Source organism: Hyperolius riggenbachi, chromosome 3, assembly GCF_040937935.1.
Source record: "Hyperolius riggenbachi isolate aHypRig1 chromosome 3, aHypRig1.pri, whole genome shotgun sequence".
NCBI classification, from domain to species: domain Eukaryota; kingdom Metazoa; phylum Chordata; class Amphibia; order Anura; family Hyperoliidae; genus Hyperolius; species Hyperolius riggenbachi.
Window position 1 is genome coordinate 399,301,704 of NC_090648.1, and position 26,265 is coordinate 399,327,968.

At 45.1% G+C, this 26,265-nt stretch overlaps 1 protein-coding gene across 6 annotated transcripts in view; it reads right to left on the reverse strand.

Annotated features, from left to right (window-relative positions):
- Positions 1-26,265, reverse strand: part of TENM2 (teneurin transmembrane protein 2) — a 4,210,084-nt gene that overhangs the window by 1,439,651 nt on the left and 2,744,168 nt on the right. The gene's annotated exons all lie outside the window — the stretch shown is intronic.

A 26,265-nucleotide genomic window follows, 5' to 3' on the forward strand; every position in this document is an offset into this window, starting at 1 on the left:
ATGACAGATTAATTTATGACCATATGTGTTTTAAAAGCCTTAATCATTCACCATGACAGCAGTTTTACATAATTGTACTCAGTGGCATACATAGGGCATTTGTCACCCGGTGCTGGATATTAAATGACGCCCCCCGTCCATAAAAAAAGGAAAGGAGTGAGGACAGCATGCCACAGCGGGTAATGCCAGCTATAGGTGCCCCCAGTATAGGTAGCCTGGTATAGTTGCCCCCAGTATAGGTAGCCTGGAATATTTACCCCCTGTATAGGTAGCCTGGAATAGTTGCCCATAGTACAGGCAGCTTGGAATAGTTGCCCCCAGAATAGGTAGCCTGGAATAGTTGCCTCTAGTATAGGTAGCCTGGTAGCCAGAAATGGTTGCCCCCAATATAAGTAGCCTGAAATAGTTGCCCACAGCATAGATAGCTTGGAACAGCTTCCCCCAGTATAGGTAGCCTGGAATCGTATAGGTAGCCTGGATTAGTTGCCCGCAGTGTAGATAGCCTGGAATAGTTGCCGCAGTATAGGAAGACATGCTTGCTTCCTGCAATCTACCAATGTCTGCAGACTTCCTGTCATGGCTCAGCTACCCCTACTGTCTGATACTGCTTCCTGCATCACGTGATTACACACTTGCAGGAAGCAATGCCAGCACTAGGGGTAGAGCTGAGTGGTGCCATGAAATCTGACATCGCTGGACTCCAGGAAGCAGGTGAGTTAAGTGCAAGAGGGTAGCGGCAGCAGCCGCCGGATGGAACACTCCAGCTGCAGGGGGACAGGTTGTCACCCCCCTGCATGCTGACACCCAGGGCTGACCTCTCTCTGTGCTACCCCCTTTCGTACGCCACTTGTTGTACTGTATTTTTTCACCTTCTTTTAAAGGATACCCGAAGTGACATGTGACATGATGAGATAGACATGTGTATGTACAGTGCCTAGCACACAAATAACTATGCTGTGTTCCTTTTTTTTTCTTTTCTCTGTCTGAAAGAGTTAAATATCAGGTATGTAAGTGGCTGACTCAGTCCTGACTCAGGCAGGAAGTGACTACAGTGTGACCATCACTGATAGGAAATTCCAACTATAAAACACTTTCCTAGCAGAAAATGGCTTCAGAGAGCAAGAAAGAGATAACAAGGGGAAGTTCTTATCAGTGAGGATCACACTGTAGTCACTTCCTGACTGAGTCAGCCACTTACATACCTGATATTTAACTCTTTCAGGCAGAGAAAGAAACAAAGGAACACAGCATAGTTATTTGTGTGCTAGGCACTATACATATACATGTCTATCTCATCATGTTACATGTCACTTCGGGTATCCTTTAAATCTTACACTTGAAATTGCAGCTTGCTTTGGTTGTGCTCTCCACATCATGACAATTTTTTTTTTCACCTGTCTTAAATATAGGGTACATTAATCACATAATAGCCAAATGAGTTAATTGAAGGGGGCTATATTAATTTGGAGCTGCCTATTCCTCAAGGTCTGGGGTATCCCCTTCCCCCTACCAATACTTGGAGCAAAAAAAATTAATACAGGCAGAGCCGCGACTTGAACTCCGGTCTCCTGTGTCAGAGGCAGAACCCTTAACCATTACACCATCCAGCCACCACAGTCTGGACTATACCAGGTGTATAGTTATTATGCACACAATCCAATATATATATGATAGGATAATGTCAATTTTTCAAGGTATATAAATTTGTTTATTAAAAGTACAATTTCACATAAATAATAATGTCTGATAAAAATGCCAGGCTTGCTCTAATGTCTCACAATTAAAACAATGGTCATATGAGTATTTCAAACCAACAACATGCATTCACATATTACATATTATTGTTAGGTATGCACTCTCCTATGCATAAATCACTCACATCTTGCACACAATGGAGCCATCTGATCCAAAAGAGACAAAAAATGATAAAAATAACGTGAATAAGAAAAAAACGTATACATATATAGATCTCTTCTGCTCAAAAATTGCCCTCACAAGTTCTGTGTAGCACTATAGTCTGCTGTAACACTATAGTCTGCCACTCTAATAGAGCTACCAAATAGCTTTTGTTAGGAGTGCTTGCAATAGCAGTGCTTAATCGTGTTTCTCATAAAGTTACTCACTCGTCTTCTAACAGTTATTGGTTCTCTCCAAGAGATCTATATATGTATACATTTTTCTTATTCAGGTTATTTTTATCATTTTTTGTCTCTTTTGAATCAGATGGCTCCATTGTGTGCAAGCTGTGAGTGATTTATGCATGTGAGAACACGGCATAGGAGAGTGCATACCTAACAATAATATGTAATATGTGAATGCATGTTGTTGGTTTGAAATACTCATATGACCATTGTTTTAATTGTGAGACATTAGAGCAAGCCTGGCATTTTTATCAGACCTTATTATTTATGTGAAATTGTACTTTTAATAAACAAATTTATATACCTTGAAAAATTGACATTATCCTATCATATATATATTGGATTGTGTGCATAATAACTATACACCCGGTATAGTCCAGCCAGTGGTGGCTGGATAGTGTAATGGTTAAGGGCTCTACTTCTGACACAGGAGACCAGGGTTCAAGTCTCGGCTCTGCCTGTTCGTAGCGCCATCCTCTGTATTATCTTTTTTTATTAATCACACAATAGTCACAAGCATTATAAAAAGTATGTATTGTAAGGCTGTATAGAAGATATAAACCCAGACCCTGTAATTTAGGACAGAGCTGTGGGGTTGATTAATTAAATTGCGTTGCTAAAGCAAAGAGGAGCATGAGCTATGCACCCACTATGCACAGCAGTGCAGCGTAGTGTGTGCTGCTAACTTACTTGTGCTCCTTTTAATTAACAGCTGCTCCACTGAACCCGCCCTAAGCCCTGGCGGGTCCAGTGGCTTTAATGGATGTAATCCCTGCACTTTGATTGGCCCAACAGGTTTCCTGTCACCTGCTAGGCTAATCAAAGTGTGGGAATCATGTCCATTAAGGCCACCGGACCTGCCAGGTAGAGATGGCCTGAACGGTTCGCCTGGCCTGATATCAGCTACCCGCACCCACGGCGGAAAGCAGACACATAGCGCCTTCGACCCGCCTCCAATACCTTGTCATTGGGCTAAACTTTTGACCCTCTACATCACAGTCAGCAGACTGATGGCAGCCAATTAGGCTGCACTTACCCGCGGCCCTCCGCCCCCCCCTATTAAAACGCTGCGGCGTCGGCCATGTTCTCAGTCTGCTGATCTTGTTATAGTGAGAGAAAGGGAGAGATATTTGGAGATAGGGAAAGCATTATTTAGGCTGTTGTTAGCTTGCTCCTTGCTCAATCTTGTTGCTGAATGCACGCCACAAAAAGCTCTTTTGAGAGCTAATATTCTTCTGATCTGTTTGTTTGTGTGTGTGTGTGTGTGTGTGTGTGTGTGTGTGTGTGTGTGTGTGTGTGTGTGTGTGGGTGGGTGGGTGTGTGTGTGTGACCACAGACAGGCATAGATACAGCCCTGTCGCAGCTGGGCCTTGCTGTAGTGTGCCAGGCCCACACTCTGTATTACCATTGCATATCTTTTCACTGTATTTGTGATTTAACTTACTAAAGCATAGCTGTCTTTGTGGGTGACAATGCATACATAGAACCCACAGACTGTTGCCAGCCAGGCCAGCGTGGATTTATAGTCCCACCACTGGCAGCACACTGTATTATACCAGTGCTTACCTTCCCTCTGTACCTGTGTGACAGCACACTCTATTATACCAGTGTAACATTCTGTGGAGATGCAGCTGTGGGCAGTCAGGATGCTTCAGTTTCCCTGTCGGGCGTTTCTCCTGTCCCCTCAGCGTCTAGCACACCGAGGGGATTGTCAGTGGCTCATAGAGTAGCTTTGTCGGGCGCGCGCACAGACGGGACCTTTATGCGAGGAGGAGGCGCGTCAGCTGACCTGCCGGTCGGCTGATGTCAGAGGAGACTCTCAGCAGCTCTGATTGGCTGATGGATGTGGGCATGGCTGAGGGGTCTCCTCCGCTTCTTAAGCCTCCGAGAATCACTCGCAACTTGTCTGCTGTTGCGAATGCTTTGTGTGAGCACTCAGACCTTAGTTAGATCCGGTGTGCTTTGATCTGGGAGGAAACCAGGGATTTCACACAAGACTAGGAATTGATATTACTACTGTTATTATTGCTTGATTTTCTGTGTATGACTCTGGCTCTCTTCTGACTACTCTTACGCTATAAGATTCTGTACTTTCGCCCATCTCATCCTATGGCTGACTCTGCCTGAAATACCTTTATCCTTCTGCCTGCCGATTCTGTACTGTATTCTCCTGTCTGTTGCCGAACTGATCTGTCTGACCACTCTACTCACCAGTGAGCCCTTGTCACTGGTGAGGTTCCTTACTGATAATACCCACCAGCTCCTCTGGTGAGGTTCTGTACTGATTATACCCAGCAGATCCTCTGGTGAGGTTCCTTACTGATAATACCCACCAGCTCCTCCGGTGAGGTTCTGCCAAATCTAATCAGTATTACTGTTGCACCAAGCACTGTACACTTGCTATCACCTTGTTTGCTATACTTGCATTATTGGTGATTCTGCAGATCACCATATAATCAGGTATAGTGTCTGATTATTGGTGATACTGCAGATCACACAATAATAAGACTTCTGATTGCTACACCAATCGTTACAGAACAGCAGACCAAAAATGTCTATGGAGACACTATGCACTCAGGTCAAACTGTTGACCACAGCTGTGAACGATCTTAAAAATACGGTCAACACACAACAGACACAAATTAATTTATTGTCTGAGGTAGTGACCCGACTTCAAAAGACCAATGCATCAGTGTCATCCCCTGTAGTTAGTGAACCCAGGATGCCTCATCCTGAGAGATTTTCCGGGCACCGGTGTCAGGCATGGACTCACCCCCACCACCAGCGGTAGTGCGAACGCCGCGCTCGCGGCTGACGTCATCGGGACCCCGAACTTCCGGTCTGTCCCGGCGGCATCCTCCTCCGCTCAGCGTACCACCAGGAGCATGTCTCAGCAGGGCAGGGCAACGCGCGCACGCACGGAGCGTCACGCCCTTTATGCCCTGAGGAGGAAAATCACATGAGCAGGCTGCCGGGACAGTTGCCGCCTCCTTCCTGACATCATCGGGGGGGGTGGAGTTTGCTGAAGTGACAGTCTGCATTTAAGCAGCAGACTGTCAGTATTCTGTGTCCGCTGTAGCGATCACACCTGTGTTAGCTCTCGGATCCACAGTATACTTATATATTGGTACTGCCAATATATAAGTACTGGAAGAAACATACCATTGTGATTTATCTGTGCCTTTGACCTTTTTGCTCGTTCTTGACCTTGCTCTTGCCTAATCCTCTTGTACTTTTGCCAATCTGATCTCCTGTTGCCGACCTTGCTGTACCTCTCGTTTTCGCCTCTGATCTGTGATACTGTACCTTGATATTCCGATCTCCTGTTGCCGAACCCCGGCTCGTTATTAGACTCCGTCCTAGCCTCCTGATTCTGTACCTTGCTTTATTGATACTCTGTTGCCGAATTTTGCTTGTTTCACTATCCTCCTCCAGCGGGCCCTTGCCGCTGGACGGAAGTTGCCGCTAGCAGTGTGTCTCGCCACTGCGTAGTGCCTATTACTGTTGCACCAATCACTATACACCTTGAGTGGGCAGGGGTTAGTTTATATATCGGATTGTCGGTGAGACTGCAGCTCACCCATAATCAGATATACGTCTGTGTGTCGGTGATACTGCAGATTACCGGTAATCAGACACTCTCTGCGTCCACCTATCGTCACAGATCGTGACAGTTGGTCTGATTTTCGGAATTTCAAGCATCGTTGCTTATCATACTTTGAGTTACGCCCGGTATCTTCGGGTTCTGAGGGTCAGCGAGTTACCTTTCTAAAAACCTTGTTGTCTGGTGACTCGCAGACTTGGGCTTACAGTCTCCCCACGGGTCATGAGGCAGTAACATCAGTTCAGAAGTTTTTTAAAGCAATGGCCATTATATATGATGATCCAGATTTAGCTATGACGTCAGAGAGGAAACTCAAAACTCTCCGACAAGGTCATAACACTGTTGAAACTTATGCTGCTGAGTTTAGAAAGTGGGCGGTGTCAGCCAGATGGGGGCACTATGCTTTACTAGACTATTTTTTATCGGGGTTATCTGATGCTGTTGCTGACCTGATGTAAAGCCACCCAGAACCTAAGACGCTAGCAAGAAGTTTTGAATCAGGATGATACAATTTATTGGCTAACTTAGAGATGGATAAACAGTGAGCTTTCGACTTATAAAAAGCCTTCGTCGGACTGGTTCCTGACCAAAAATGAAAAACACAGCTTATATACACTGACATACAGAGGAGAAACATTCTTTAGCAAACATAAATGTAATTAGATGCCTTAACTGTTACTGAGGAGGCTTTCCCAGGCATCCTATCTAAATTGATAAGATCAATAGAATCCTCAACATGACATAAAGCAGACTCTGGTGTTGGGGAGACATCGTAAATTCCGAATTCAAATGGTAACTGGCCTGGTTACATGCACCATTAATTCTAAGCTTAAGAGAATTGTGGCATTTAAAGCCAGCACCTGAAAGCAAATAAAATGAATAGTGACAGTGAATTCCATCTTACACAGCATATGGCACAAAAATGAATGAAAAGATAGAAAAATTTAAATTAAAATAATTATGGCATTTAAAACCCATCGTACCAGCACAAGAAGTTAGAGTCCTTGTTTAAACCATCTTCTACATTTTTGAACCAATGTATAAACCTAGTTTCTTGTGTTAGTCTCATGTTTCCCGATTTGAAGCCACCCATTAATACAGTGACGCGAAAATCGCTTAAACTGTGTCCAGGTAAACAAAAGTGTGTTGGTATTGGGAGATCAGTATATTTTGTAATATCCTTTTTCCTGCTGTTAATAGTGGATCTGTGGTGTGTCATGCGATCACGCAGTGGTTGACTTGTTTCTCCCACATAAATTCCTTTGGGGCATTTTGCACACATGATCACGTATACCACATTAGATGAGTCGCAGGAAAAGGTGCCTTGTACTTTGTATTCCTGTTGTGTACCTGGTATTAGTATCCTGTCAGTGGAATGGATGTGTTTACAGGTCCCACACTTTTTCCCTCGGCAGGGGAATGTTCCATTCTCTTCTTGCCTATTTAAGGCACTCCTCACTATCATCTGCTTAAGATCTGATTATTATTGGTGATTCTGCAGATCACACAATAATCAGACATCTGTGTTGCTACACCAATACGTTATACAATCGTTACAGAACAGCAGACCATAACAAATATGGAGGCACTGTGCAATTGGGTTGAACTCTTGACCACAACCCTTAACGATCTTATCAATTGTTATTATTATTATTTAGTATTTATATAGCGCCGACATATTACGCAGCGCTGTACAGTGTGTGTATATATATATATCTCTTGTAACTATCTGTCCCTCAAAGGAGCTCACAATCTAATCCCTGCCATAGCCATATGTCTATATTATGTAGTGTAAGTACTGTAGTCTAGGGCCAATTTTTTTAGGGGGAGCCAATTAACTTATCCATATGTTTTTGGAATGTGGGAGGAAACCGGAGTGCCCAGAGGAAACCCACGCAGACACGGAGATAACATACAAACTCTTTGCAGATAGTGCTCTGGCTGGGATTCGAACCAGGGACCCAGCGCTGCAAGGCAAGAGAGCTAACCACTACGCCACCGTGCTGCCCAAGACGGGTAATGTACAGCAGACTCAGATTAACCAGCTGATTGAATCTGTTAACCGTCTGAAAGAACCTAATGCACAAGTGTCATCCCCTCTTGCCATTGAGCCCAGGATGCCCCCTCCCGAAAAGTTCTCGGGGCATCGCTCTGACTTCCGAAATTTTAAACATCAGTGTTTATCTTACTTTGAGCTAAGGCCAGTCTCTTCAGGTACAGAAACTCAGAGAGTCACTTTGATTAAAATATTATTATCTGGCGATGCGCAATCCTGGGCCTATAGTCTCCCACAGGGTCAAGAGGCTTTGACCTCAGTTGAGGAATTTTTTAAAGCTATGGCTATTATATATGATGATCCCGATTTAGCTACAACATCAGAGAGGAGACTAAAAACCCTCAGGCAGGGGCACAATCCAGCCGAAACTTACGCTGCTGAGTTTAGGGGGTGGGCAGTGTCAGCCAGGTGGGGTCAGTACGCCTTACTAGATTGCTTTTTATCGGGGTTATCCGATGCAGTAGCAGATTTGATGTTGGGTCACCCTGAACACAAATCTTTAGATGAGGCCATATCCTTGGCCATCAAGATTGATCGGCGAGTTCGCTACCAGAAGAAGGCCTGGGGTAAGATGCCAGGGAGATTTACTTCTGGTATCTTTGCGTCTCCTGTCTCCTCCTCTCCTCCTCGGGATGAGCCAATGCAGATTGGACTGTCCAAGCTCACCGAGGTTGAGAAAAATCGGAGATGTAATAAAAACTCTGTCTTTATTGTGCCGAGAAAGGGCATATAGTATACAATACAATACAATAACATTTGTAAAGCGCTTTTCTCCCATAGGACTCAAAGCGCATAGCTGTGTCTCAGATTAATACAGGGTTTCAGGCTGGGTTGTGTTACCGAGGAGATAGTCAGATGTTCATGAATGCCAGACTGAAAAGGTAGGTTTTCAGTTTAGACTTAAATGCTTCCAGGGATGGGGCTGTCCTGATTGGGTGTGGCAGGGAGTTCCAAAGTGTAGGGGCAGCATGAAAAAAGGCTCTGTCTCCAAAGGTTTTGAGGTGGACTCTGGGGGTGACCAAGGTGTTACGTCCTTTTGATCTAAGATTGTGGGGGTGTGATGTAGTTGCAACAAGTCCTTTAGGTATCCAGGGCCCAGATTGTGCAAGGATTTGAATGTCAGTAAGCCAATCTTAAACAGAATTCTCCATTTTATCGGTAGCCAGTGGAGTGAGCTCAGGGTTGGTGTTATGTGGCAATGGCGGGGTTGGCTCGTTACCAGCCTTGCGGCGGCATTCTGTACTAATTGCAGGCGGCGTAAAACTTTCTTATGCAGGCCTGTGTAGAGGACGTTGCAGTAGTCTAACCTTGATGTGACGAAGGCATGAACTAGGGTTGGAAGTATAGTATCCAACTGTCCCAAGAAAGCGAAAAACTTGATCGCCTAGGAGTAGCTAGAGGTACTACCCTAGGCGATCCAGTCTTACCTCTAAACAATAAACGCTTGCTTCTGCCGTGTTCTATCACCTGGGAGGGACAGACTCATTCCACCAAGGCCTTCATAGACTCGGGTTCCGCTGTTATTGTTATGGCTTATGATTTTGCTCTCAAATTTGGTTTTCCGCTTATTTCTGTGGGACAGCAGGTACAGATCACTGCAATGGATGATTTCCCATTGCAGGAGAAACAGTCCCTTACCCAGACTCCGGTAGTGTTATGTCAACTGGGAGTCTTGCATAAGGAACAGATACAATTTCTGGTACTCAAAATGTCCACCTCCACTGTTATTCTGGGTATGCCGTGGCTTAAAAAACACTCCCCTCAGATCTACTGCCGTTCCAGGCAGTTAGTAAGTTGGTCCTCCCACTGTCGTCATCATTGTTTGGAGAAAGTTACCATAGGCGCTACCGAGATTCAAGTGGAGGGGTCATCTGAGCAGTCCTCTGACTCCCATGAGATAGAAAGCTGGAAAGATTGGGGCTCTATATTGAACCCATTCCAGCAAGAGGTTCCTGAGGGGAAACCAGATGGGGTTCTATTTGTGCCACTACAGTTTAGATTCAAAATTCTCCATATGTTTCATACTCATAAAAATGCCGGTCACCCTGGTGTGGCCCGCACTCTGGAGTTACTGGACAGATATGTATGGTGGCCATCTATGGTGTCTGATTGTAAAGACTTTGTCGGTAGTTGCTCTGTGTGTGCTAGGAGTAAGTCATCCAGACGGGCTCCTGTGGGTACACTACAGTCACTTCCAGTGCCAGAGCAACCATGGACCCACTTGTCCATGGACTTTGTGGGTGAATTCAGCCAGATAGAAGAAGTTGCGATCACAATCCTGATCTCAGCATGAGTATAGGATTTCCCTGCAAAGAATTCAAATATAGTGCAATATTGTTTTCAATGAACCACCTCGTGATTCACTCCACACAGCTGTGCAAGGGATAACCTCCACCACCGAAACAGAGGAAACAGGGGGGTATTTTCCACCCCCTTGTGAGTCTCACTCACCAGAAACTTTCTTGTTATTTCAGCATATAAGCCCTCCAATCTGGGCAACAACCATATAGGACCTTTAGATATAAAAGAGCGGGACTCGCATAGTGTAAAAAACTTCCACATTTAATGCTAAAACCTTAATAAAATATGCGTACCAGATAGAAGTTATCACAAGCGTTTATCTATGGTGCCAGCACCGCCGCGGTCGGATCTCTGCTGCACTCCACAGTCCCCGCTGGATCACTTCCTCATTCCGTCCCTCGTGACTCCTTAGCTCCGCCCTACGCGTTTCGTTATTTGACTCATCAGGGGCATGGAGTCACGCTAGTTTGGGACGCTATTTCAATACCTCTTTGTACCCGCCCACCTCAATTCCCTTACAAACCTACCCCGCCCCCCTCATGCATATGCACGTATCCCATTACTACCTACAGCTCTAAGCAAAAATCCCCGCCATGGTGCTGACACTTACATCTACACAAACGTTCCCACATGTGCCTCCCTCATCCCACCCATCCCTCAACTTCCCTTAATCTGCATCAACCTTAATACGTAATAATCCCCCATACCCCAGTCATTTAACAGTGACATCATTAAGTATCCAACCCGTATTGTGACATTCACTACATAAATCCCTAACCCCCATTGTTAATTATTCATGACCATGTATAAACATTATTTAGTGTTTCAGTTCTTAATCACCATATATAACCTAGCCTCCATACTGTGCAAAAATCATTTACCCCGAGGTCCACTTCACCTCCTTCACATCTATTTTCCGTATATGTGCGGTAGACCCTATTCAATTGCTCCTTCAAGACTCTTTTCCGCACGCACACGGAACATCATATTAAATTCCTAATCCTACAGCACCATCTAGTGACTTATAGTGGAAAAGTTGAGAAAATACTCACACCACTCCTATTTCTTATCCAACACCCCCACCTAGTGTTTTTTCCAAATATTGCACACACCCATCTTACTTCTATTTGGTTAGTATCCAAACCACTCATTCTCTACCTTTATCCAACACCTCCACCTAGTGTATTATTTTCCATATTGCTCATTACCATTGTAGGTCATCCTTATTTAATTATTCCAACCCCTTTGCTTTTCTTTATTTTTTCATTATATTGCACCTGTATTCCATAACATTATTGCACACCCCCCAGTGATTCCCCCTTCGTATGTTATAACATACCTCCATAAACTAGAAAAATCACACATATTATAATACATAGCCACATATAACCCAGTGCAAAATTAACCATAATTCTAAACATAATTTTAGATCAAAAACCATATTGCAACAACCCATGCGACATTGTCATTAGATACAAAACCATATTGCAACAACCCGTGCGACATTGTCCACCTAATAAAGAGGCTTACAGGTACATACTTCCTATCAATTACAATTAATTATTACTAATAAAACAATTGACATCCAATTCCACATTCAACCCATATGGATGAGATGAGTGCATTTTAAAAATCCATTCAGTTTCTTTTTTAGATAATTCCTGCAGTCTATTGCATCCCCTCCAATTGGGTACCAATCTCTCTATTGCCGTAAATTTCATTTGAGAAGGATCACAATTATGTTTTTTTGCAAAATGAGCAGATAGATTATGGTTTTTATAACCCTTCTTTATGTTATACACGTGCTCATACATACGTTCCTTTAATGTTCTAGTTGTCCTTCCTATATATTGGAGGTTACAGCTGCACTGTATAAGATATACCACATGATGGCTATTACAAGTTATACATTGCTTTATCCTATATATTTTATTTGTAGAATCGACTGTCGATTTAAAATTTTTTACTATTTTAGGTTTTACCTCCCTGCACGCATAACAATCACCGCATGGGAAGTAGCCTTCTCTCTGCCAAGGAATACACTTCTGAACTGGAGGTTCCACACAACTGGGGACCAATTTGTCCCTCAGGTTAGGTGCCTTTTTGTATATGAATTTAGGTTTTTCTGGAAGAGCCCTTTGCAGATTTACATCCTGCATCAGTATACCCCAGTTTCTACATATACTTTTTTCCAACTGCCTATATTGCAGATTGAAGGTAGTAATAAAGGGTATCTTATCCTGGATGGCCTCATTCTTCTTTCCACCCCCATGTACAAGCCCCCCCCTGTCCATTTCTGACACCTCCCATTCCACTTTAGCTATATCCTCTCTTGAATAGCCTTTATCCAGAAATCTCTTGGTGAGGATGGGTACCTGTTCCCAATATTCATGTACCGACGTGCAGTTCCTCCTAAGTCTTTGATATTGGCCCTTTGGTATGGCCTTTAGCCAGGCCCTATGATGGCAGCTCTCTACAGGAACATACCCGTTCCTATCAGTTTTCTTAAAGAAACATCTACTGGCCAGATTGGAATCCTTCTTATATATTTCCAAATCAAGAAACTGTATTTTATCAGTATCCATCTGTGCCTCAATCATAATATTTGGGTATAGGCCATAACACTCCTCAATAAATGCACATGCTGAGTCAAGATCCCCATCCCATACTATGATAAGGTCATCAATAAACCTGTGCCAATATTGGATCCTTTCCGGCTCCAATGCTATGGCCAACTCCTCCCATTCTGCCATGTATATATTAGCCAGTGAGGGCGCATAGGCCGCCCCCATGGCACAGCCCTTTATTTGTTTAAAGTAGTCCCCCCCATGCCAGAAGTAATTCCTTGACAAAGCAAACTGTAAAAGTTCCATTAAAAATGAAATTTGTTCACCCTGAAGGTCCGACCAGGTTTCCAGTGCCCTTCTCACTGCCCCCATTCCCCCCTTGTGGGTTATGTTCGTATAGAGTGAGGACACGTCTGCTGTAATTAGCAGCGAGTCCCCCACTCCCTCCATCCTCTCAATTAATTGCAACATATGTTTGGTATCCTTCAAAACCCTGGGGAGCCGACTCACGATCGGCTGCAGATATTGGTCAATGTATTGGCCCACCCTCTGTGTGATGGAGCCAATACCATTGACAATGGGCCTCCCAGGAGGGGCCTCCATATTCTTGTGTATTTTTGGGATTTGATATATTATAGGGATTCTTGGGGCTCTAGGCAACAAAAATTGGAATTCTTTATCATTAACTAATCCCTTATCCAGACCTTTTCTCAGTATCCCCACTAGTTCATTTTTATATTGTCCCGTGGGATTATAGTCAATTTTTCTGTATGTAGTCTCATCCTGGACCAACCTATCCAACTCTTTAGAGTATTGATCCCTGTTTAACACAACCACCCCCCCCCCCCCTTATCTGCTGGACATATCACCACCCCTTTTTCTTTAATTAGTTCACATATCTTTTCTGAATGGTCCCTCTTTTTAGAGATTTTCATCTGTCTTATATCTTTAACTACTAGGTTCTTAAACACATCAATTGCCTGTTGGCTGGTACCATTACATGGATTGAATGTAGAATTATTTCTTAAATTAGTATGCGTATAATTTCCTACCTGATTAATTTTTGATACTGGACCCTCTTTGTCCAGAAAATATCTTTTCAAGTTAATCCTCCTCACAAATTTTTGAATGTCCATAAAGGCCCCAAATTTATTTATATTGTTTTTTGGAGCATATTTCAAACCCTTGTCTAACAGTGACATTTCATCCTTAGATAACTCCACCCCACTCAAATTAAATACTCCCTACCCTACTGTCCTCTTTTTTTCTTGAAGTCTCCTTCCCCCTCTGATTCCTCTTCTAGTTCTCTTTTTCTTATGTTTTTGGGGGAAATATAATGGGCCCCCTGCCATTCGTCCTGCCTGTACCTGGGCCTCTGAAAAAAAGGTGTGTTTTCCCCCAGACCCTGATTCTCCAGGGGTCCAAATCTATTATGTGTGGGGATTCTATATTCTGAGTCATAGGTCTGTTGATTTTGTCCCCATTGTCCTCCTCTCCCTCCGTATCCCCTCCCTCTGAAGGTCGGGCCCGGGGGTAGTCTAGGAAGTGCTCCATAGTATGTGTTACCCATGGGTCTCCCCCCCTCATAGAAGCCCCTCCCTCTCGGTGAGTATGGCATCATTCCCCTATTTATAGGATATTTGGGTTGTGCAGGATTATTGATTGGGTGTTTTGGATAATAAGGGACCTGAGGTTGGTTTGGGGGCTTAGTTGGATTGTTGTTTCCCCCTTCATTCTGCAATTCTCTTTGCACCCCACTATTTCCTCCCCCCTGGGCTGTTTCATCTTTTTTCATCCCCATTTTTTGCCACCTATATGCCTCCTGATTTTTATAAGCCTGTATAACCTTCACGAAATGTTTCTGTTTATCTATTATAATTTCTTTCTCACTACCCTTCAGGAATTCCTGCAACTTACTAGCCCTCTGTTGATATTCCTCTGTGTGTTTTACTACTTCTAGTCTGCTCTTTATATCTTCTACCTCATCCCCTAATCTTTGCAACCTCCTAGTTTTCCTTTTAATCATGATATCCACCATTCCCAAACCACATGATTCTAAAAATTCAAACCATTCTTCATCATTATCCTCGTTTTCCTCCCCATCATTGGGAAAAATATCCCATCTTAACCTTTTAGGTATAATTTCCTTTTTCTTATACTTTTCCAGAGATGCTATATCCCACCATGTCTGCAATTCTTTTCCCATCACATTTTGCAAGCCCTTAAAGTCCTGTTCCAGACTCATTTGTGCAGGAAGTTCATCTTTAAAAATTGCATCTAGATCAATATCTCTGTGCTTACGGAACTCAAATGGGTCCATGTCTGCTGCAGCCTTCTATATGTGTAATCAAAAACAGAATAATCCAAATGCCCCCAAAAGGCAAAGAGAAGACTGCGCTCCACAGCACTTCGGATCAAATCTATATATATATATAGCACAAAACGTCACCAATGTTGTATAGGGGATCCGCAAACTTTTACTTGAGTACACACTCTTCTGTTAAAATCCAGCCAGATAGAAGAAGTTGCGATCACAATCCTGATCTCAGCATGAGTATAGGATTTCCCTGCAAAGAATTCAAATATAGTGCAATATTGTTTTCAATGAACCACCTCGTGATTCACTCCACACAGCTGTGCAAGGGATAACCTCCACCACCGAAACAATATTGATAACAATATTGCACTATATTTGAATTCTTTGCAGGGAAATCCTATACTCATGCTGAGATCAGGATTGTGATCGCAACTTCTTCTATCTGGCTGGATTTTAACAGAAGAGTGTGTACTCAAGTAAAAGTTTGCGGATCCCCTATACAACATTGGTGACGTTTTGTGCTATATATATATAGATTTGATCCGAAGTGCTGTGGAGCGCAGTCTTCTCTTTGCCTTTTGGGGGCATTTGGATTATTTTGTGGGTGAATTGCCTGGGTCTGATGGGAAAACAGTCATATGGGTGGTAGTCGATAGGTTCAGCAAGATGTCCCATTTCATTCCCTTGGACGGACTCCCCACTGCACAAGAACTGACGGAGCTCTTCATCCACCACATTTTTAGATTACATGGGATTCCAGAGAATGTGGTGTCAGATAGGGGAGTCCAGTTCGTTTCCAGATTTTAGAAGGCCTTTTGTCATCATTTGGGTATGAATCTATCATTTTCCTCCCGGTACCACCCACAGACAAATGGGCAGACCGAAAGTATTAATCAGGCTCTAGAGCAATTTCTTAGGTGTTACGTGGCAGAGGCTCAGATGGATTGGGTCAAATTTCTGCCCTTCACAGAATTTGCCCACAATAATTTGAAGTGCGCTTCCTCGGGATTCTCCCCTTTTCAGGTTGTAACAGGAAGATCGCCAAAGTTCTCTCCTCTGCCTGTGGTCTCATCTCCCTTCCCGGTTTTGGAGGAGTGGCAGGGAACACTAAGAGAGATCTGGGAAATGGTCAAGAATAATCTAAAAAAGGCTTTTGCTACCCAGAAAAGACAGGCAGATAGGAGACGTTCTGTAGAGTGGAACTTTGCACCGGGTGATAAGGTGTCTACCCGACACTTGGCCTTAAAACAACCTTCTGTTAAATTGGGTCCTAAATTTATTGGGCCATACTCTGTATCCAAGAAAGTCAATAACGTGACCTATGTGGTTGCACTTCCGCCCAGCATGAGAGGTGTCAAAACTTTCCATGTGTCCCTTTTGAAACCTGCCGTGCATGTGGATTCCTCGCCCCCCCCCATCCCCCCCCCCCCCCTGTGGTGATTGATGGGGAACCGGAATACGAGATAGAGCAGATTTTAGATTCTCGGGTGGTACGTAACTCCATACAGTACCTGGTTCATTGGAGGGGGTATGGACCAGAGGAGAGATCTTGGGTACCCAACTTCTCGTATGCATGCAGAAGAACTCGGGGAGGACTTTCATAGATTACATCCTGACAGACAAGGTGGTTCATGTCCGGAGTCCACGCCTAGAGGGGAGGGTACTGTAATATCCCCTATGACGGCGGCTGCGGGTACGCAGGATACCTCTGCAGCCGCCTTTGTTCTCGGTACTGAGGCCTCATCCGTTCCACTAGCGTCTAGCATGCTAGGAACGGGACTGTCAGTTGTTCATAGGGTCACTGTCTCACGCGGGCGCGCACAGAGACAGGACCTTTATGCTGGAAGAAGGCGCGTCAGCTGACCTGCCGGTCGGCTGACGTCAGGAGAGACTCACAGCGCCCGGATTGGCTGATTGGCGGGGGCGTAGCTGTGGGCTCTCCTTGCTGCTTCATAAGCGTTCTCCGCTCACTTGCAAACTGTCTGCTGTTGCGAATACGTCAGTGTTAGCGCTCAGACCTTAGACTAGTTCCGGTGTGTTTTGATCTGGGAGGGAACCAGGGATTTCACACAAGACTAGGATTATTGCCTTATTGTATTATTGATATTCTGTGTACGACTGGCTTATCTCTGACTCTGATTCTGCTCTACGTTTCTGTACTTCTGCCCATCTGATCTAAGTTGACAAACCTCTGCCTGAATCATTACTATTCTCTTGCCTTCTGATTTTGTACTGTACCTGCCTGTCTGTTGCTGAACCTTGCCTGTCTGACCCTTCTACTCTCCAGTGAGCCCTTGTCACTGGAGAGGTGCTCTGATGATAGTACTCACCAGTCCCTCTGGTGAGGTCTAGCTAAACTATCTAGTTACTATTGTTGGTAGTACCCACCAGCTCCTCTGGTGGGGTCTAGCTAACTATTTAGTTACTGTTGCTGATAGCGCTCACCAGCCCCTCTGGTGTGGGCTCCTAGCTACCCAGCTTCTATCTTGGCTAGTACCCTCCAGCTCCTCTGGTGGGGCCTAGCACAGATTGGTTGCAGATAGTACCCACCAGCTCCACTGGTGAGGTTTAGTCAAACTATCTGCCATTTCCTCTGGTAGTTCTCTCCAGCCCCTCTGGTGAGATCTACCCTCTACTGTTGCACCAAACACTATTGTCACTACATCTCTGCTTTCTATACTTGCATTATTGGTGATACTGCAGATCACACAATAATCAGACGTCTGTGTTGCTACACCAATACGTTATACAATCGTTACAAGGAGACGTACTGAGAGACTCTGCCTATATTGTGCAAAGAAGGGTCATGTGGTACAAACCTGTCCCAGGAAGGTGGAAAACTCAATCGCCTAGGTGTAGCTGGAGGTACTACTCTAGGCGATTCTGTGATACCTCTAAAGAATAGTCGCTTACTTCTCCCGTGTTCTATCACCTGGGAAGACCAAGTCCAGTCTAACCAGGCCTTTATAGACTCGGGTTCCGCAGCTAATTTTATGGATTATGATTTTGCTGTTAAGTTTGGTTTTCCTCTTCTCTCTTTGGGATGTCAGATTGTTGTTACTGCAGTGGATGATTCACCAGTGCAGGGCAAACAACCTCTTTCACATACTCCTGTACTGTTGTGTCAAATAGGCACTCTGCATAAAGAACAGATACAGTTTTTTGTACTTAAGATTGCTACCTCCACTGTGATCCTTGGTATGCCGTGGCTTCAAAAACATTCCCCTCAGATCAACTGGAGTTCCAGGCAATTGTTGAGCTGGTCCTCCTACTGCCATCATCATTGTATGGAAAAAGTCACGGTGTGTGCTACCAAGGTTCAAATGGAGGGGTTGCCTATTCAGTATTCTGATTTTGCTGACGTCTTTTGTCCCAAGGCAGCAGACAAACTTCCTCCTCATAGAAGTTTTGACTGCCCCATTGACTTGAGATCAGGTTGTATGCCCCCTAGAGGCCATTTATTTAACCTTTCGGGACCTGAAAAACTGGCCATGCAGGAGTATATTAAAGAAAATTTAGCCAAAGGTTTCATCCGTCCATCTAGGTCCCCGGCCGGGGCAGGTTTCTTTTTTGTACAAAAGAAAGACGGTGGCCTTCGGCCATGCATCGATTACAGAGAATTGAACAAAATTACTGTGAAAAACCGTTACCCTCTTCCTTTGATTGATGACTTGTTCGCTCAGATTACTGATGCAGGGGTCTTCACTAAACTTGATCTCAGAGGGGCATACAACCTGGTTCGCAAAGAGAGGGTGACGAGTGGAAGACGGCGTTCAACACACCCGACGGGCACTACGAGTACCTTGTGATGCCCTTCGGGTTCTGCAACGCATCCGCCGTCTTCCAGGAATTGATTAACAAAGTCTTTAGGGAGGTTCTGGGGCGTTTCGTTCTAGTCTACTTAGATGACATTCTCATTTTCTCATCTAATATTACTGAACACAGGAAACATGTGAAGTATGTTTTAAGGAAACTACAACAAAATTCCCTGTATGCTAAACTCGAGAAGAGTTTATTCGAAGTTTCTGAAATTCCCTTCCTGGGGTACATAATCTCTACCGCAGGATTCTCCATGGACCCCAAGAAGGTTTCTGCTGTCCTGGAGTGGCCCCAACCTGTAGGGTTGAAGGCACTCCAGCGATTTCTTGGCTTCACTAACTACTACAGGAAGTTTGTCAAAGGATTTTCTGCTGTATTCTCACCCCTCACAGAACTTACCAAAAAGGGGGCAGATACATACAATTGGTCAGCAGAAGCTCAGTCTGCATTTTCATCTCTTAAAAAATTGTTCTGCTCCGCCCCCATTTTAAGACATGTAGACATCACTTTCCCATTCATTGTTGAGGTGGATGCTTCAGAGATCGGGGTTGGGGCTCTGTCGTCTCAGCACTCCGGTCTGCAGGGCAGGTTGCATCCTTGTGCCTTTTTCTCTAGGAAGTTTTCCCCCGCTGAGAGAAATTATGATATTGGGAATCGAGAACTGTTGGCCATCAAACTTGCGTTTGAGGAATGGCGACATTGGCTCGGGGAGGGGGGGGGGGGGGGGCTTAACATACTATCACAGTCTATACCGATCACAAAAACTTAGAGTATATTGAAGGGGCTAAACGCCTCAGTCCCAGACAAGCCTGTTGATCCCTGTTTTTCACGAGATTCAGATTCATTGTTACCTACAAACCTGGCAGTAAGAACGTCAAGGCTGATGCATTATCCAGATGTTTCGAGCCCGAGATGATGCAGCCCTCAACCCCCGAAAGCATCCTCCCCGAGAAAGTGGTTCTCGCTGCTACTGAGACTTGGGAGGATTGGGCATCCACTCTGAAACCTTATCAGCAGGAGGTTCCTGAAGGGAAAACAGATGGAGTTCTCTTTGTGCCACTACAGTTCCGATTGAAGATTCTTCATGTTTTCCATTCTCATAAGAATGCAGGGCATCCAGGGGTTGCCAGAACGCAGGAGCTGTTAGACAGATGTGTCTGGTGGCCATCCATTGTGTCTGATTGTAAAGAGTTTGTCGGAGATTGCTCTGTGTGTGCCATGAGTAAGCCGTCCAGGCGTGCTCCTGTGGGTACTGTACAGTCCCTACCAGTGCCTGAACAGCCATGGACCCATCTGTCCGTGGATTTTGGGGATGAGCTGCCCAGATCTGAGGGGAAAACAGTCATCTGGGTGGTAGTCGATAGGTTCAGTAAAATGGCCCATTTTATCCCGCTGGACGGACTCCCCTCTGCTCAGGAACTGGCAGAACTCTTCATTCACCACATTTTCCGGCTGCATGGTATCCCGGAGAATGTGGTGTCAGACAGGGGAGTCCAGTTCGTTTCCAAGTTTTGGAGGGCGTTCTGTCATCACTTAGGTATGAACCTATCATTTTCCTCCGGCTACCACCTAGAGATGAGCGTAATGACTTAATTACGATTTTGCGAAATTTCGCGTAATTAGTGTAATTACGATTATGTCCGTAAGTACATAATCGTAATGAAGAAGGATTTCGCGAAATTCCGCGTAAGCGTAATTTTCGCATTACAGTGGGTATCGCGAAATTACGTTTGCCTTGCATGCAACCGTAGTTACATAACGTAATTTCGCGATAAATCATATTGCTGTAAGCGTTAATTTTCATGTCGTTTTCGCGTTACGGAATGCTATTTCGCATATAAAATTTGCCATGTAGTGATATTTCGCATCAAAATTCGCCATGCAGACGAAAATGCCTTTGGCGAAATTTCCCGCGAGCAACCCTGCTAACAAGTAATTACGAAATTCGCGAAATTATGAAGAAATACGAAATTACGTTATGGTTTAACGCGAAATTATGTTTTGGTTTAACGCGAAATTACGTTATGAACGAAACGCGAAATTACGCGTTGAAAATTACGCTTACGGTATTTTCAATTACGATTTTAATGGCAATTACGCTAGCATAATTTCGCATCGTAATAGCAAATTCCGCATGCGTAATTATAGTAACGCGAAATTTCGAAAATTTCGGCTCCCTGAGCGGAGTCCCTTGAGCAGTTCCTCAGGTGCTATGTGGCGGATCCTCAGTTGAACTGGGTGAAGTTTTTACCATTTGCAGAGTTTGCCCATGATAACTTAAAGAGCACCTCTTCAGGTTTCTCCCCGTTCCAGGTAGTAACGTGGGGATTGCCCAAGTTCTCTCCTCTGCGAGTAGTATCATCTCCTTTTCCTGCTCTGGAAGAGTGGCAGGGAACCTTGAAGGAGATTTGGGGTTTGGTTAAAAGAAACCTAGAAAAGACCTTTCAAACCCAGAAAAAACAGGCAGATAAGAGACGCTCTGCAGAGTGGGATTTTTCACCAGGCGATATGGTATGGGTTTCTACCAGGCATTTGGCCTTAAAACAGCCCTCTGCGAAGTTGGGTCCCAGGTTTATAGGTCCATACCCCGTGTCCAAAAAGATCAATAGTGCCACATATGTCATTTCCCTACTTTCCAGCATGAGAGGTGTGAAGTCATTCCATGTGTCTTTGTTGAAACCTGCTGTGCATGTGGATTCCTCTCCCCCCGTGGTGATTGATGGAGAACCTGAGTTTGAGATAGAACAAATTTTGGACTCTCGGTGGGTGCAGAACTCCATACAGTACCTTGTTCACTGGAAGGGGTATGGGCCTGAGGAGAGATCTTGGGTACCAGGGCATCGCATGCATGCAGAGGAACTTAGGGAAAAGTTCCATGAATTGCATCCTGAGAAGCCAGGTAGACCGTGTCCGGAGTCCACGCCTCAAGGGGGGGGGTACTGTAACATTCTGTGGAGATGCAGCTGCGGGCAGTCAGGATGCCCCCGCAGCTGGTTCGGTTTCCTGTCGGGCGTTTCTCCTGTCCCCTCGGCGTCTAGCACGCCGAGGGGATTGTCAGTGGCTCGCGCGCACACAGACAGGACCTTTATGCGGGGAGGAGGCACGTCAGCTGACCTGCCGGTCGGCTGACGTCAGAGGAGACTCTCGGCAGCTCTGATTGGCTGATTGGCTGATGGGTGTGGGCGTTGCTGAGGGGTCTCCTCCGCTTCTTAAGCCTCCGAGAATCACTCGCAACTTGTCTGCTGTTGCAAATGCTTTGTGTGCTTTGATCTGGGAGGAAACCAGGGATTTCACACAAGACTAGGAATTGATATTACTACTGTTATTATTGCTTGATTTTCTGTGTATGACTCTGGCTCTCTTCTGACTACTCTTTTGCTATAAGATTCTGTACTTTCGCCCATCTGATCCTATTGCTGACTCTGCCTGAAATACCTTTATCCTTCTGCCTGCCGATTCTGTACTGTATTCTCCTGTCTGTTGCCGAACCGATCTGTCTGACCACTCTACTCACCAGTGAGCCCTTGTCACTGGTGAGGTTCCTTACTGATAATACCCACCAGCTCCTCTGGTGAGGTTCTGCCAAATCTAATCAGTATTACTGTTGCACTAAGCACTGTACACTTGCTATTACCTTGTTTGCTATACTTGCATTATTGGTGATTCTGCAGATCACCATATAATCAGATATAGTGTCTGATTATTGGTGATACTGCAGATCACACAATAATCAGACTTCTGATTGCTACACCAATCGTTACAACCAGTGCATACCTTTCCACTGTATCTGTGTCCAGCACACTCTATTATACCAGTGCATACCTTTCCATTGTATCTGTGATTGAACGTACTATACCATAGCTCCCTTTGTGGGTGACACTGCATACAGCCCACGGAGAGACAGGGACAGCTAGCTAGGCTGTTCTTTATTGCTGAAACCATCCCAAAACAAAAAGCCTTTTGAGGGCTCATATTCTATTCGCGTGTGTGTGTGTGTGTGTGTGTGTGTGTGTGTGTGTGTGTGTGTGTGTGTGTGTGTGTGTGTGTGTGTGACAGACAGACACTGCATACAGGTTAGGCCACAGTCATTAGGGGTGCTCATCAGGAATCGGCGGAATTGATAATTCCGCATTACCGGCCGGAATTTGCATTTCCGGATCGGTATGTGGAATCCGGAATTCTACATTAGACGGAACCGGATTTCCGTGGAATTTCCGCAATACCGCCAAGCGGTATTTTTAAGCCAATGAGTGGATTCGGAATGAATAAGCCAATCAGTGCAGCCGCCGGAACGCGGAAATCCACGGAATTCCGCGGAAAATCGCGGAATTACTGAACAAATAGGGCTGCTTAAAAAAGATAAACCAATCATAAGTTAGAAACCATATCCTAGCGACCTATCACAGGCTATCCCACCCATCTTGTATAAAATAGAGGCGAGGCTGTCCCGCATTCTAGGGGTTTCGGTCTTTGTGGAGCAGAGGAGAGAGACAGACCCATATTGTGACTGTACTGTTACTGTTTAATAAAACAATAGTCTTTTTAAAGACTGTGTGAGTGAGCTTTAGAGTGAGGTTTAGTGAGTTAGCTTAGGTGTGATTTATTGCTAGATTGTATAGTGAGAGACTGTGAGAGATAGATTGTAGTGTAGTTGCTGTGAGAAGAACCAGAGAGAGAGTCAGGCTTAGCTTAGTGTGATAGAGAAAGAGTCAGGCTTAGTTTAGTGTGATAGATAGAGAGAGTGAGGATTACCTTAGTGTGATATTACAGAGAGAGTGTACTTGCTTTAGTGTGACAGGGTCAGGGTAGTTAGATTACTGAGGTGTGACTGAGTATAGTTGCTTGTGAATTTTGTTTTTGCAACTATAATAAAAGGCAAATGGAGCGAAAGCAGCAGGATGCACCTTCCACTCCAAAAAGAAGGTGGAGTGATGTATCAGGTCAAGCACGTGATCAGGCAGAAGGTGGCAGCAGGAATAGGTCTCCTTTGATGAGAAATGTGTTCCCTGTGTTTACTCGCAGGGAAAGGCTTACTGAGCAACGAGCGCAGACTGTGCTGGAATGTTTTGAAAAGGAACCGACTACCCAGTCGGAGGAATTTCCCGCTAGTAGTGACAGCAGCTCCAGTGGCCAGGTTCCTCATGAACAGACCCCAGCGGCAGCTGCTTGTGCCAATCTGGTGGCTTCCTCCCAGTGCTCTTCTCCAGAGTTAGATTTAACATTTTATGATGAGGAGAGAGCCTTGCCGAAGTATTTGGATGAGCCATTGGAACAGACCTCGAGTCCAAGATCTCCAGAAATTGTGGGTGGTGGTGTGTTGACAGAAATGGCCCCCATTTTTTTGTCATCCCATAAAAAAACGTCACAAGCTTGTGACACCAGTCAACTTCTCCAGTCAACCATTGATTTGCATGGTGGCCAGGTGGAGGGAGCAGATACACCTAGTTCCAGTTCTGTGGCTGAACTGGATGATTGTACAGATGAGGAGGTTGGTGATCCTAACTGGATGGCATCTTGTGGCTTAGGTGTCAGCAGGCGCAATCAGCATGGCCAAAGTGAGCATCCTGTTGGCCAGCACCCTACAGCTGCAATTTCAGTTGCAAGTAACCGCCGCCATCAGTCCACTGCTGGGAAAGCTTCCAAAACAAAAAAACCCAGGTTGTAGAAAAAGTCGTCCCCGGCATGGGAATTCTTTACAGTCCACGCAAAGGACGAGTCCAATGTTGTCTGTACCATATGCCATAAAGTGGTGAGCAGAGGCAATAAGGACAGCGGGTTAGGCACTTCAGGTCTGAGAAGCCATCTGCGTGTCCATCACAGCCGTGCTTTTGAGTGGGTGAAAAATTTTGGCAAAAGCGTGGCTGGAACTGCAGCAAAAGCAGGCCCACCTCTTCCTCCTTCCAGCCTTTGGCCTGTCCCTATTCAACCTGCGCAGTCCCAATCCTGTCCGATTCCCTCTGCACGCCAGGCTGGAAGAGGGCACCAGTCCACCTCATCTTCTGATGTTGTCTCCCCTGAATCATTCACCACTCTTGCAGCGCCAGCCTTCTGTTCCTGAAATGTTGCAGAGGAAGCGTATGCTCCCTGCAACTGATAAATTTGTTCTGAAGAATAATGGGCTCCTGGCAAAACTGTTGGCCCAACAGCTCCTACCTTAAAAATTTGTGGACAGTGCCCCCTTCCGCAGACTTATGACCAGTGTGGCGCCACAATGGCGGATCCCCATGCGCCATTATTTTTCCAGGAAGGCTATTCCTGCCCTACACCAGCACATGTTGGCGTGTGTAGCCCGGTTTATGGACCACGCAGTGGGCGGAAAGGTGCATTTTACTACGGATGCATGGACCAGCAGGCATGGGCAGGGCAAGTACATAACATATACAGCCCATTGGGTCACCCTACATCAAGCTGGGGGTGGTGCAAGATCTCGGCCAGTATCTCAGCAACAGCTTGTGGTGCCGCCCCATGGGGTCAAGGGGAGGCCTGCTCCACTCCCCTCTGTCAGGAACCGGCCCGCGGCATGCCTGCGTATACGGTTCCCGACTGCGGGTTTGACCAGATTAAGCGGGGAACAGCCTTATTTAAGCTACAAACAAGGCTGGAACCCCTCAAACACTTCCCACTGCCACCACTAGCTGTTCGCTAGACACTTCCACTCTGCTGTTGAGTCCTCAGCGCGCACTCCGCGTTTTCGTATTCGGGTCAGCTTTGCGCTTAGGCCAAATACGGGAACGCCACGCACCCACACACACACACAGTTGCAATCTTATACTGTCGTGAAGCAAAGACCCACTAACAGTCGTTCCGAACGATACTGTTAGCCACTCTGCTGTCGCTACTCGCACTGGCGTTGTTCGTACGTTGGGTCAGCTGCGCGCTTAGGCCAACGTATGACAAACGCCCCCACACACAATGCAATTACAATTTAATATGGTAGTGTTGCTCAAACATACAACTAGGCACGGACTTATACACAGCTACACTGCAGTCTCCTTTTAGGCTATGAGTGTTAGTTTAGTACGGCAGAAGTCAAGCTTATTAAATAATAATTTAATATTCCAGAAAAACATAGAACAGTGCAGAACTTAATATATACAAAAGATTACAAAAAAAACAAAGTAAAAATAGTTACAAAATTAAGAGTTACAAAGATAACACACACGGATATTTGCGTAAAAATAAAAATGGGGATTAAAAACGTTACCAACTTGAAGGTCTCAACGTTGTCGGCAGGAGCATGCCGCTTGTTCGACCAGAAGTCGAGATCAACTCTAGCTATGCGCTAACTCCAAGAGCAGATAGTCACTAGGCTTCTGCCTCTGCTTTTTATACTCTGAGCTACGCCTGGAGGCTGCAACTTCCTTGGGGAGGGGAGGAACTAGGTTTTAATTACATCCTCAGTCATAATTGGATTTCTAGAGATCTAATATCCACAAAAAATGTACTATAGCCCACATACA